This window comes from Polistes fuscatus, unplaced genomic scaffold (genome assembly GCF_010416935.1).
Source record: "Polistes fuscatus isolate 324 unplaced genomic scaffold, CU_Pfus_HIC Scaffold2, whole genome shotgun sequence".
NCBI lineage: Eukaryota > Metazoa > Arthropoda > Insecta > Hymenoptera > Vespidae > Polistes > Polistes fuscatus.
In genome coordinates this window covers 17,899,580-17,912,347 of record NW_025113096.1, presented here as the reverse complement: position 1 = coordinate 17,912,347, position 12,768 = coordinate 17,899,580, and the positions used below count along the sequence as shown (strand labels likewise).

The 12,768-nt window shown below is 28.0% G+C and overlaps 1 non-coding gene across 1 annotated transcript; it reads left to right on the top strand.

The window, feature by feature from the left end:
* The first annotated feature begins 12,304 nt into the window (after positions 1-12,304).
* Positions 12,305-12,377, top strand: Trnap-ggg. The gene has a single exon. It is a non-coding gene; the product is annotated as a tRNA-Pro (tRNA).
* The last annotated feature ends 391 nt before the right edge of the window (positions 12,378-12,768 follow it).

Below are 12,768 nucleotides of genomic sequence, written 5' to 3'. Positions count from 1 at the left end.
CCAAATCTGCTGAGATTCGAAGGAGATGGCCCGAGTTGACTGGACTACGTTCTCACTTTCTCTCTCTTCCTTTCTCTCTCTCTCTTTCTGTTCTTCTTATTCTTCCTCTATCTTTTCAATTCTGTTAACGACCTAACGAGTCAATCGAAAGACCGAGTCGATGATGGATGATGGATCCAATGGTAAAAATGTCAGCCTCTGTTTAAAATGTAATACCCATATCGAGACAGTGGCGGATTAAGTAGTAAGTGAACTAACCGGCTGTGTAGGGTCTCAGAATACCAAAGAGCCTTAAGGTTTTAAAATGTCTTTTCATTAGGGTCCGATAAAAATTCTGTTTTTTTTTTTTAATAAGTTCATTTAATGTGTTGTTGTATATATGTAAACAACATGCAATTATTGATATATTATATCTGTTGATTTAAATTGATTTACTGATTACTGATATTAAAATTCGCAGCATCATTATCTCTTCATCGATTAATCACTCTTTGTTGCTATCAAAATCTTTTTACAGCTAATGGGTTCTTCCTTATTCTTTAAAAATATAAATACTTTATTTTATTATTAAAATATGTGTTTCATTAAAAAGATTATTTATGTAAACTAATCACCAAACGATTTCCCTCTTTCAAGAGCATTCTTGAGCAACATTATAGAAGAGGTGGATTAAATACTAGCGATTAGTATGAAATTTTTTATTTTATTTACTTTCTATTTTTTGTTAATAATCTAATGGGAGTTTTTTTCTAAAACTTTATTTTCCTAAGTTCAGTTTAAGGGTTATTAAGGGTTGCGAAATTTTTACCGCTCGGGGCCCCCACTTGACTTGATCCGCCACTGCATCGAAAGAGAGAAAGAAAGACGAGAAGAGTGAGCACTTTCCGCGTAAAACCGTTGATTCTTGACTCAGCAACGTGTGCCTTCGTGTTATTAGAGATAAGATCGAAGCACCGATACGGTTAAGTATCTTATGAATTATTCATTGTCAGCGATCGGTCTTAACGAAGAAACATGATATAATAATTCTTGCCACGACTTGAAACGCCCCACGTCGTATGGGTAAGAAAACTAGTTGGTACGTTCAGTTTAGGGAGAAAGAGAGAGAGAGAAAAGATAGAAAGAGACAGGTTAGAATTATTTCGTAGTTTAAACGATAAATAATTAGTTATTTATACGAAGAATTGTTAAAGTGATGAGTTATTTATTAAGATAATGACAATGTTATACTTTCTAATTCTAATTATTATTTATATGAAGGTACAAGGTGTCTCAATAGTAAATTTATTGATTTAATTTAATTATATTTTTGTTTCTCTTCCAGGTGTTTTATTTATTATTGGAGGATTTGTGTTTTGTTGACTTATACTCTTCTGATGATACTCCAGTTGGCGAGTTTTATATCGCTAATAAATGCGTCAATGTAGTCTAGATGGCGCGTTTTATCTAGGGATATTTCAATTTCAGATTTAAATTTCATAACTAAGAACTGTAGTTAAATTTATAGGAAAAATATACATGGATGGGTTGAAAAATCCTGAGCTTAATACGACAAGGACTGCAAAGTCTTGAACCTAACGCATGAAAAAGAGGTTCGAAAGTTGGTGGGTTAAAAAGTTTTGAGTATTATGGTTTTATATACCGTTTTAGGCTCAAAAATGTTCAGATCTCTTCTTTAAATTCGTCAAAATGGGTTTCTGATTTCATATTTAAAATTTTCGAAGATGTTAAAACAATACCTCTATAATGTCAACCTACGAGCTACTATTGTAATACATCAAAACACATTGAAATATTTCGAAGCGGACAATTTATGTCATGAAACACTTTTAGTATCACCAACAAACGACTGTCATGAAACTTTCTCAATGTAGTCAATTATATGATAAAATGTTACTGTGAATATCAAAGTAGATGTTTTAGAAACGAAGATAAATACATTTTCCCATCGTTGATCATGTCTAGGAAAACCGTGTCAGGTCTTATAAATCGAAAAGTTTAAGAAGACCTAGGGTAGAAAAAAATAAATAATAGTCGAGAACAGATCCATCATCGGGTGAACGATCGACCGGTCGAATTATCCGTCATTTTATCTCGACAGCTGGGTTATTCGATGGACAACTGAACAACTTCTCTATGATGTCGGTCATTCTATTTCCTTCTCTCTTTTTTTTTCTTTCTTTTATGGTGTTTTATTCTTTCTTCGTTCGTATCTGTCGACGAAGGTGTGGCCGATTGGACGAACAAAAAACTGACAGTCGAACAGTTGACGTTAGATATCGTATAGAATGAAAGAAGAATATTGTGCACCAAATAGATTTGGTGAAAGCTCTTAATTGGTAATCTTAGGCACGCGACGAACCATCTTTTTTCATCTTACAAGTCAGAAATCATCATTTCGTTTAACAAATTAAATCGATTGGTTAGAGATTAAGTGACATGTATCATTTAAATGAACTTATTACGTGTGTGGGTGAAGTATAATGATGACGTTATTTTGTTATTATGTATTTCAATGATTGATCAGATGTTTCAAAAGGGTATTCGTTTTATATTGAAATTTGTTAATTAGGGGAACATTTGTTTAGGTATTTTAAACATATTTTACAATTATAAAATTATTTATGAAAAATTTAGATTATTTTATTACAAACATTTATAATTGATTATTATAAATTTATCATTATAGAAATGTATACGGGAGTTAGAGACACGGGAGTAGACGGATGTGTCAGAATGATTGTTCATGGGAATAGGTTAAGGATAAAGAAATTGTAGGGTAAAAAATGTTAGGGTAGAAATAATTGAGCATACAAATTAAATTAATCTATAGAGTACATTACACTTTGTATAAAAATCAGTTAAATATACAGAAATCTAATATTGGTACAAGGAAATATTTTTAAATGTATATTTAATAAACAAGATATTCAAATTTGTAAGAATTTTTTATTAAAATTTGAATAAAAAGTTTAAATTTTATTTATTAGCCAACCTAATAATAATACAATATTTTCTGATGGAAATGTAAGAAAAAATCGTAAAAATAATTATAATATTTAATTAGAATATTTGAAGAAAATATTTGAAGATAATAGAAACTAGAAACATTAGAAACTTTTGTTTAACAAGTAAATAACCTCACTATAAGAAAATATTTTTTCACAAAAAAATATAATAATACAAAAACAAAAGTGTCGATTTGTAAAATCAAGGGGATATTTTTAAAAAAAGAAAATTCATGATAAGACTGATAATTATGATAATGAAAGTATCAAAGCGGGTAAAAGGGTTCGATGGTATGTATGTCCATCACTAGGAAACGTTCAAGGTGGATATGCTTATCCGTTTGATCTAAACGGCTTAACATTGTCCTTCAAGACGAGTCGCTTTTACCTGCAGGATTATCGAGCTGTGCATTCAGATTGCATCGGCTGATCTCCGATCGGAAATTTGCCCCTTTTTTCTCCTCCTCCTCCTTCTTTCTCAATTCAAGACGAGTCTTTCAGATTGGCGGCTCTTCGAAACGTGAAACGTCAACGTGTGCCGCTCTTTGATCAAAATCCTGACAAAATGGCAGCGTACCCCTCAATGATCTTCTAATTATTATCTTTTATTTTTAACATCAAAATTAATGTATATACTTAAGATAGAATTGTTCGAATCGTATATAATATACCTTGTAATATATTATGATTTTATTTCTTAATTCATGGTAATACTTATGGAAATAATTCTTGGATATTATGGTTTCTTTTTTAAGATAGTTATTATTAACGTTTTTGTTTTTCTATTTTGAGAACGAACTGAACTACAATCGAGTTGTATTTTTTTTTTTTTTTGAAATTGTAAATATTTTTAATGGATATAATCAAAAAATAAAACAAGGATTTATATACCTATTATATAATTATTTTCTATATTAATTATAAAAATAATTTATTTATAAAAATACTTTATATTTTATTAGTACATCAAATACCATGTTTTTTTTGTTGCATAATTATGTAGGACATATAAGTTAAAATGTTTAATCGTGTGCAACGCATTTATCTAATTGGGGGTCACCAGTGACCCTCGTAGCGTCACGAACAAACTTAGTGCCAGTCACTATTATTAGGTTAGGGAATAAAAAAATTCATTATTTTTGTCTTGAAATAAACGTAAAAATAATGGATTTATTTTTCTCTTATCTAATATATTAAACTTTATTATTTTTTGCATTTTCTTTCCACAATAAAAATGAAAAACATAACCTCAATTCTTATTTACTTTTAAATATCTATCATAAGACATAATTCTTGATATATCCAACTATGAAATAAGAACAATTGATTATATACGATTTAAATGAAACATCAAATAATTATTTCCCTACATCTAATCATTCTTTATATTTGGTTCGTACAATAAAAATGATAAATGTAAAGTTAAGTTCTACGCATATTTCTTTCAAGGAGTTAACCAAAGGTAGAGAACGAGGCCAAGAGAACTCTAGACGTCATCTTTGTAGTCAAGACTCTCCAGGACGTCGCACTTGGTACTCGTCAACGTCAGATTCAAGTAAAAGTAGGTATGAGAATAGAATTGAGTGGATTGGCCCTCCTTTTCCTTTTCCTTTTCCTTTTCCCTTTCTCTTTCTCTCTTTCTTTTTTTTTTTTTCTCTTTTTCTTTCAATATAACGTACGCACGTATAAAATGAAATGAAAAAGAGTGGACACTTCTCTTAGACTTCTATAGTCGTCTTTGAGATCCATCGAAAGTCCCACACGAAGAATATAATCTATTAAATGAGGTTAATGTGGGAACAAAGCAAGCATTGTCGTATTCAAGATGGCGGCATACTATTCATTATCAACGTTTTTATTTACATGTAATCATAATTTCATTGCGACCTACTTCAAACTTAACGTCATTGTTTAACTACGAATAATAAAACGAATAAAATGAATAATAAAATAATAATAAAAAATAGAAAAAAAATTATTATAAAATTTCTTCTCGTATCGTTTTACACGCATGAAACATTTTAATAATAATCTTGACAGCTTTTAAAGAATTCGACGGAAGCTTCGTAAATGTCACTGAATTTTGAGAGAATTGACGAATCAATTAGTGAAAGAAAAAATTCCTAAAATATTCATCATTCGCGGAATCCTTTTCTAACTGAGTAGTTAGATAAGCATGATTCATAAAAAAAGGTAGCGACTAAGTAGTAGAACCTGTTCGAGGAGGCAACTAAAGAACAAATTGTACGATAAAATATAAAAAAAAAGAAGTTAAATCAAGATGTCAAAGTGTCTGTAATCTTTACCGTCTGAGAAATTTTTGTAAAATAAAATTAAAAAAGAACAATGAAAATTAAAAAGAACGAGTTAAAGATAAAAACAAATTATTAAAGATAAAGGCTACTATTCATTAAATTGTTGTTTTTAAACAATTTTTCAACAAAATTTTTAATAAATAATAATTATTTATGATAAAGTATTACAATAGTATGTTATCAATGTTGTTAGTATTATACTTATTAATACTGCATTTGTAAATATTTTAAGTACATAGTGAGTATTTTTATATTATTAATATTAGTAAAAACAACGTATGAATATTAAGCTTTGACGTAAGATTGTTCATATTAAAGATGCTGATCATCTATTTAAAATATCCACGAATATTTATCTATTCATAAATAATTAATAATAATAACATTTCAGTTTGATGAATAAAACTGTGAAACACTATACATTGTGTGTAAATTGTGTGTAATTTTTCGATTTTTTTTTATGCCCATGATCTTAAATATAGATAACTGTTAAAATTGTTTTTGAAAGGTATACAATTGTAGATGTTAAAAAATTTATAATCCCATTTAAGAAAATGATGATTACCTTCGAATCTGTTACGTCTCTACACCTTGGAAAAAATGTTTCCCATAACACGACCGATCCCTCTATAACAAACAACTTTGGCTCGAAAGATTTTTTCCTATCACCAAAATTTGTAGAAGCTATTCGGGTGGTCGGTCTTATGTTAGCTGAATCATTCTGAATAATGAGAACTTTTTACCACTATGAATAAACATAATATAAAAGTTTTGTATTATTGGGGTCGGTACTGTCAACAATTATATAAAAACTTCAAGTATTTTAATGAACAGTAAATCTGTCACTACCGGTCAAATCGATTTGTTTCAAACATTTGGGTACTCATTGTTGTTTGTTTTACAAATTCTCTTAAAAGATATTCCTATATGTTAATGATAAAAAATAAAATTCGTTACTAAATGAAGTAATTCATGAATTAAATATCACATGAAGTAGCCATATTAATTTGTTAAAGTATAAAATAAGGCAAAATTATAAATTTTAACTAGATAATGTAAACATTTTCGAAAAGTGAGTAGTAAAAATAAACAATTCCAATTCAATCCGTTATTAAAGTAACGACCTATAATTTTAAAACGATTCAGTGACGAATGTTCAGTATCGATAGAACTGCACGACTAAAGTTACTTAAAATTAGTTTTCAAAATAAAAGAAAAGATATTTTTTATTTAAATAATCTGAAAATTAGTAAAGTAATTATTTATAGTTAACATTTTCAATCTTCAATGACATTGAATGACAGATCATAAATTCACATACGCTTTCAAAAATTCCTAGAAATAGTGAATTATTAAGAAAATTCCTCTGTGCAAATATAATATGTTTCTAAGAGCTTACGATATAAAACGCTTATAAATAATAAGCTATTGTTACATCGAATTTTAGGATCCAAGTTAAATAGACATTTTTTATTCTAAATGATAAGAATATTGAATTCTTTTTTAACGTCCTGTATATACGACATGAAGATAATGATTTGATATTCTTTTTATCGATAGATGAGTTAACTATACAACAGCGCTTCATGCGGCAATTAAGAAAATTAAGGAATACATTATCGATATATAGATCATCATTAATATAAATATCAATCGGTAAAGCAGGTTTTTCCAACAAAATATGTAATAATATATAATTATACATAATAAAATAAATTATGCATATTCTATTAGGTTGGTCGATATGTCTGTTCTATTTTTTCTAATAAAAAGTAAAAAATACGATTTAAATTGTACGAATTTATTCGTTAACTTGACTCATCATATTATATACAATATTAAGAACTGTATGTACGTATGTCTTCATAGCTCAGGTAGTAGAGTGCTCGCTCGGGAAACGAAAGGTCCTGGGTTCGAATCCCAGTCTAGGCATCCGAGGCCCAAATTGTCATATTTGATTTATCTGAAAGGAACCTCGTATACTTAGTACGTATAGCTTCCAATCATTCTTTCTTTGAGAATAAACAACTTGCAAAGGGAAACCTTTCCAAGTATTGTAATTTTCAGGAATGAAAGAATTGGTATATGGATTTGTACTAATATAGGAGCGTTTGTTTCAGATTAGTCTTATTCGATAATTTGGTCCAAAAGTTGTCCTTAGGTAGCTCAGATGGAAGAGCAGTCGCCCGAAAATAAAGCGAGTTGAAGGCTATATTTTTTTTTCTCGTTTACATTTTTCTAACTAATTGATCTCGTAAACTTTACGCTTAAATTAAATAAATAAATAAATGTCAATAATAAAATAATTATTTTTGTTTAAAAATAAAACAGTCATTTGATTACAACTTAATTTAATATTATTACAGCTACACGTACTCTGTGTTTGTTATTTCATCTATCGTATATTTCATATAATAAATATTAAATATATCTAGTGAGACTCTCTCTCTCTTTCTCTCTCAAAAATATTCGTACTCTACAGTATAACCAATTACATTTCTTCATATTTCGAATATTTATAAAGCAATCGCCGGAGATATTGTTTTCAATATTAAATCATTCATTAATCTTGGCAAACATATATTATTTATTTTAAACATGTACAAAATCCATACTATTTAATAACTGTAATTAAGTATTCGACTACTGAAACGAATAAATCTTCACATTATTTTAAATAATCGACGTTATTACTGGATTTATAATAAAAAAAATATTTATCTATACTCATTATTTATTTTTCATAATGCTATCGAAAAATATTTTGCACTAAACCTACCGACATTTCACATATACCTATTTCTATCGTAAATAGTCAAATAATCGCTTTAAAAAAAATTCTATATCTTAATACAGAAAAGGATCTCTACTAATCGTGTATTAAACAAAATATTTTGTTATACTTACAAATAATTAATGTACATTATATTCGTTTCCAGTTGATTTTTTACAATTTACAAGATTCTTACAAATTCCCGCATTTTTTTTACCTATCACAAGACACGGTCGTTTGATCGCGCTCGTTGGTTTCAGTGTTAGAAAAAGTGAACAAATAAAAAGGGAAATAAAATGTGGAAGAAGATAAAAAACAAAATCAATAAAGGTTTTCCTTGCCTACTTCGATTGTGTCGATGCTCTCGCCTGTAACAAGATAACGAAAAGAAGTTCGGATAAAATTAACCGCCACTACTGATTGTGAGTTGTGCGACTCTGATCACGCATTTACAAGCATTCCTAAACGAGGTTGTTATCGTCTCCGGTGAGCCACAAGGCTCACTGCAGATGTTTCCGGTACCGCAGATACGATGATTCCACATTTCGAGATAAGGTGTTGAAGTTCGGCATAGTTTCGGTAAGTGCCTTAAGATAAGACTGAAATAAAGGAAGAAAAAAAATGAGAAACAGTTTTGGGAAGCAACATATGACTAGGGCGTTAAAGGTAACTTCGAAACACGCGACAACCTGTCTCCAATGAAAATCTACTATAGCTATGTAATCTTAATTACCAGAAATAACGCCAGGAATGTCGTATCTTGGTGTCTTCAGTAACAGCTCTTCCATGATATTCCTTCTCTTTCTTACATCTATTTAACCCTCTGTTACGCTCTCTTTCTTACTTAAAATCATAACGGTTCATCCATAGAAACTATGGTACTACAGTATCCTTTATTATTTTTTTTTCCTTTCGATATAAATATATATTTATAAATAAATAATAAATAAATAATAAATAATAAATAATAAATAAATAAATAATAAATAAATAAATATATATATACAATATTTTAATATTATATATATATATTAATATTTTAAATATATATTTATTAATTTAGATTTATATTATATTTATATAATTCTATAATTTATATATATAATTATAATAATTAATTATAATATTAATTATTTAATATTTAATATATTATTATTATATAATTATATTATTGTAATTTAATATTGAATTGTAACATTTATATTTTATCATTAGCAATTCCATAAAGTTATTTTATTTGATATAAAAAATAATAAAAATTTAATATATAATAAAAAATATAATAAACATAATAAAAATATAAAAATATATATATACATAATTATATGATAATATATTTTATTAATTATTGTAATTGAATATTGAATTGTAACATTTATATTTTATCATTAACAATTCTATAAAATTATTTTATTTGATATAAAAAATAAAAATCTATTTTAAGGAACTCAGAAAAGCGAAGGATGTTATAGCATTGTGTTAACAGCACTGTCATATTCTAAGGATGTAAACATGTAAGCGTTTTAGTAAGATACAAAATATTATCGTAATTTCTCACTGTCCTTGGTATAGTTCTATTATTGTTTATATTTAGATTTCATTTCAAATAAAAGAGAAGAACAGATCTTATTTCTTAGAAGTTTCTAATTATACCAAACTGTATAATTTTATCAACAATAAATAATATTTATTTATTCATGTAACAATCCAACAAGTATACATTTTTTAAAATATTTTTACTAAGAACTTTTTACTTTTAAGTTTATTTCAGTTTTTATTATTCTTAAGTATTTATTAATTATATGAAAATGTATAATTTTTTCGGTAGCAAACATTATTTTTTTTCACGTTTAATTTTTACTATAATTTTGATATTTTATTTAAACACATATATGTTGTATTATTTGTGTGAATGTTTTGTTGGAAAGTTCCAGCACCCAAATGACTCCAAGCCACGAGACGTCACTGCTTTTACCATATTCGTTTTTTTAGATACCTTAAGATTGAAAAAGAAATCTCTTAAATGCTCTCATCTCTGGTCAAGTTGATATCTTCGTGTTTGTTGTCCATTAAATGTTTAGCACCAACGAGAACGTCCATACTTTGGATAAACGTTTCTTTTTTTTTTTATCGGTTTTTGAACCCCCCTGTTGATAGGTAATAAGAATAAAATAAAGTTAAAATGTTTCCTTTTATCAAAACGATGCACGAGAGATCAGACAAATGCGAAAAGATCCTATGAAAGTTCTAGATGAATTCGAATATTTATTTTATGGTAATCCCATTACATTGTTGTTTTTCGAATAAGTTTCAGCTTAAAATTATTCTAATTTTTTAAAAGTATGAGGAAATCAACAAAATTTATCGAAGTTTTATGGCGTATCCAATCACGTATATCCAAAAATAGCGCAAGATATGTAAAAGGTTGGCCACCCTTAGTGTAAGTTAACTCAAATAGATGACCTTGAATTCGAAGAAGTCATTTAATCTTAATCATTTAATTAACCAGTTAACTGTGGCAATATTTTCGAAAAGCGTGTATATAAATTGTGTCATAAAAATTAAAATAAAAAGTAAGTGCAGTTACTATGACACTGAATTAAGTAGTGTAATCAAATGACTGTTTTATTTTATTACACAAATAACTATTTTATTACTAGAGCATTAATTTATTTACTTCATTTAAGCGTACAGTTTTAGAGATCTATTAATTCATTTCTTATAACTTTAATAAATACATAGATGAATATCCATCTGATTATTGTAGTTTTACTAATTGTAAGATATTTTACAGTAATATAGTACGTACTGTATTTTACGATAATATTTGCTTCATATCGTTAATATCATACTGGTTAACATTAATTACTTTTCGCATAGATCATACATACATACATATATACATATCTCAATGCTTGTTTCTCAATCGTCAAGGTTCATTTACGGAAATTCTCAGCGTCGTTGAAAGGTACGATTATATACGAAGCATGTAATTATGAGTTAATCGTGAAGATCGCGAAACCTAAAGATAAATGAAGTGTCGCGAATTCAGTCGTTCTACGTGGTGGCTTAGCGCGTGCTAATGAAAACGCTGACTAGAATATTGCTTAGGCAGGCTAATTGCCATTTACTAGAAAGGTGTACGTACGTACGTACATACTGTATTAAGTTGTCCTATGTAGCATACGCGTTACATCATTCCTTCCGTGATTTATAAGCGTCCGGAGCAAAGGCAAACATCGAAATGTAATTTACGTTCCGAGCAATTTGCGTAAGTTTGTATAGGTATGTGTGCCATTACTTGGCCCAACTAATAATTCCAAAGACAGAATAATAATTAACTTCTTCAGGCGAATATTTAACTAACAGTTTAACGTCTGATCATGCTGTATTCACTCCATATATCTTTACATGTATATATATATTTATATAGATTTGTATATTAATATGTAGTATATATTCGATCCTATCTAAAAGATTTGTCTCGTTTATATATACATATGTACAGTTACTTCCGAATATATTCGGACATTACAGTTTAATATTGATTATAACTACATCAATTTGTTATTTATAAGAATATAATTTTGGTTATATTGCTTTAAGCATAGAGTCATTTATTGATTTTAGTAAACATATATGTAGGAAGGAATCGGAAAAAAAATAATATGTACACAAATCAAAGTTATTTGATATGTTACACTCTCTTTTGAATACAGTTCAAATACAATATGTTTCTAAGAGCTTACGATATAAAACGCTTATAAATAATGAGATATTGGTTACATCGAATTTTAGGATCCAAGTTAAATAGACATTTTTTATTCTAAATGACAAGAATATTGGATTCTTTTTTTAACATCCTGTATATACGACAAGAAAATAATGATGTGATATTATTTTTATCGATAAATGAGTTAATTATACAACAGCGTTTCATACGGCAATTAAGAAAATTAAGGAAATACATTATCGATATATATAGATCATCATTAATATAAATATCAATCGGTAAAGCAGGTTTTTCCAACATGTTATAATATATAATTATACATAATAAAATAAATTATGCATATTCTATTAGGTTGATCGATAAGTCTGTTCTATTTTTTTTAATTAAAAGTAAAAATACAGTTCAAATTGTACGAATTTATTGGATAACTTGACACATTATATTATATAGAATATTATGAACTGTATGTACGTATGTCTTCATAGCTCAGGTGGTAGAGCGCTCGCTCGGGAAGCGAAAGGTCCTGGGTTCGAATCCCAGTCTAGACAGCCGGAGGCCCAAGTTTTCCTCTAAGCCTTTTATCTGAAAGTTATCGAACTGAACTTAGTATTTTAGAGTATCCAATCATCTTTCATTGAGAGTGATGAACCACTTGCAAAGGGTCCCTGCAAGTATTGTAATTTTCAAAAATGAGAGAAGAGTATTATTTGGATTTCTGTCTGATCTAAGAGTCAGTTTGGTTTCAGATAAATTTATTCGATAATTTGGTCCAAAAGTTGTCCTTAGGTAGCTCAGATGGAAGAGCAGTCGCCCGGCAATAAAGCGAGTTGAAGGCTATATTTTTTTTTCTCGATTACATTTTTCTAACTAATTGATCTCGTAAACTTTACGCTTAAATTAAGTAAATAAATAAATGTCAATAATAAAATAATTATTTTT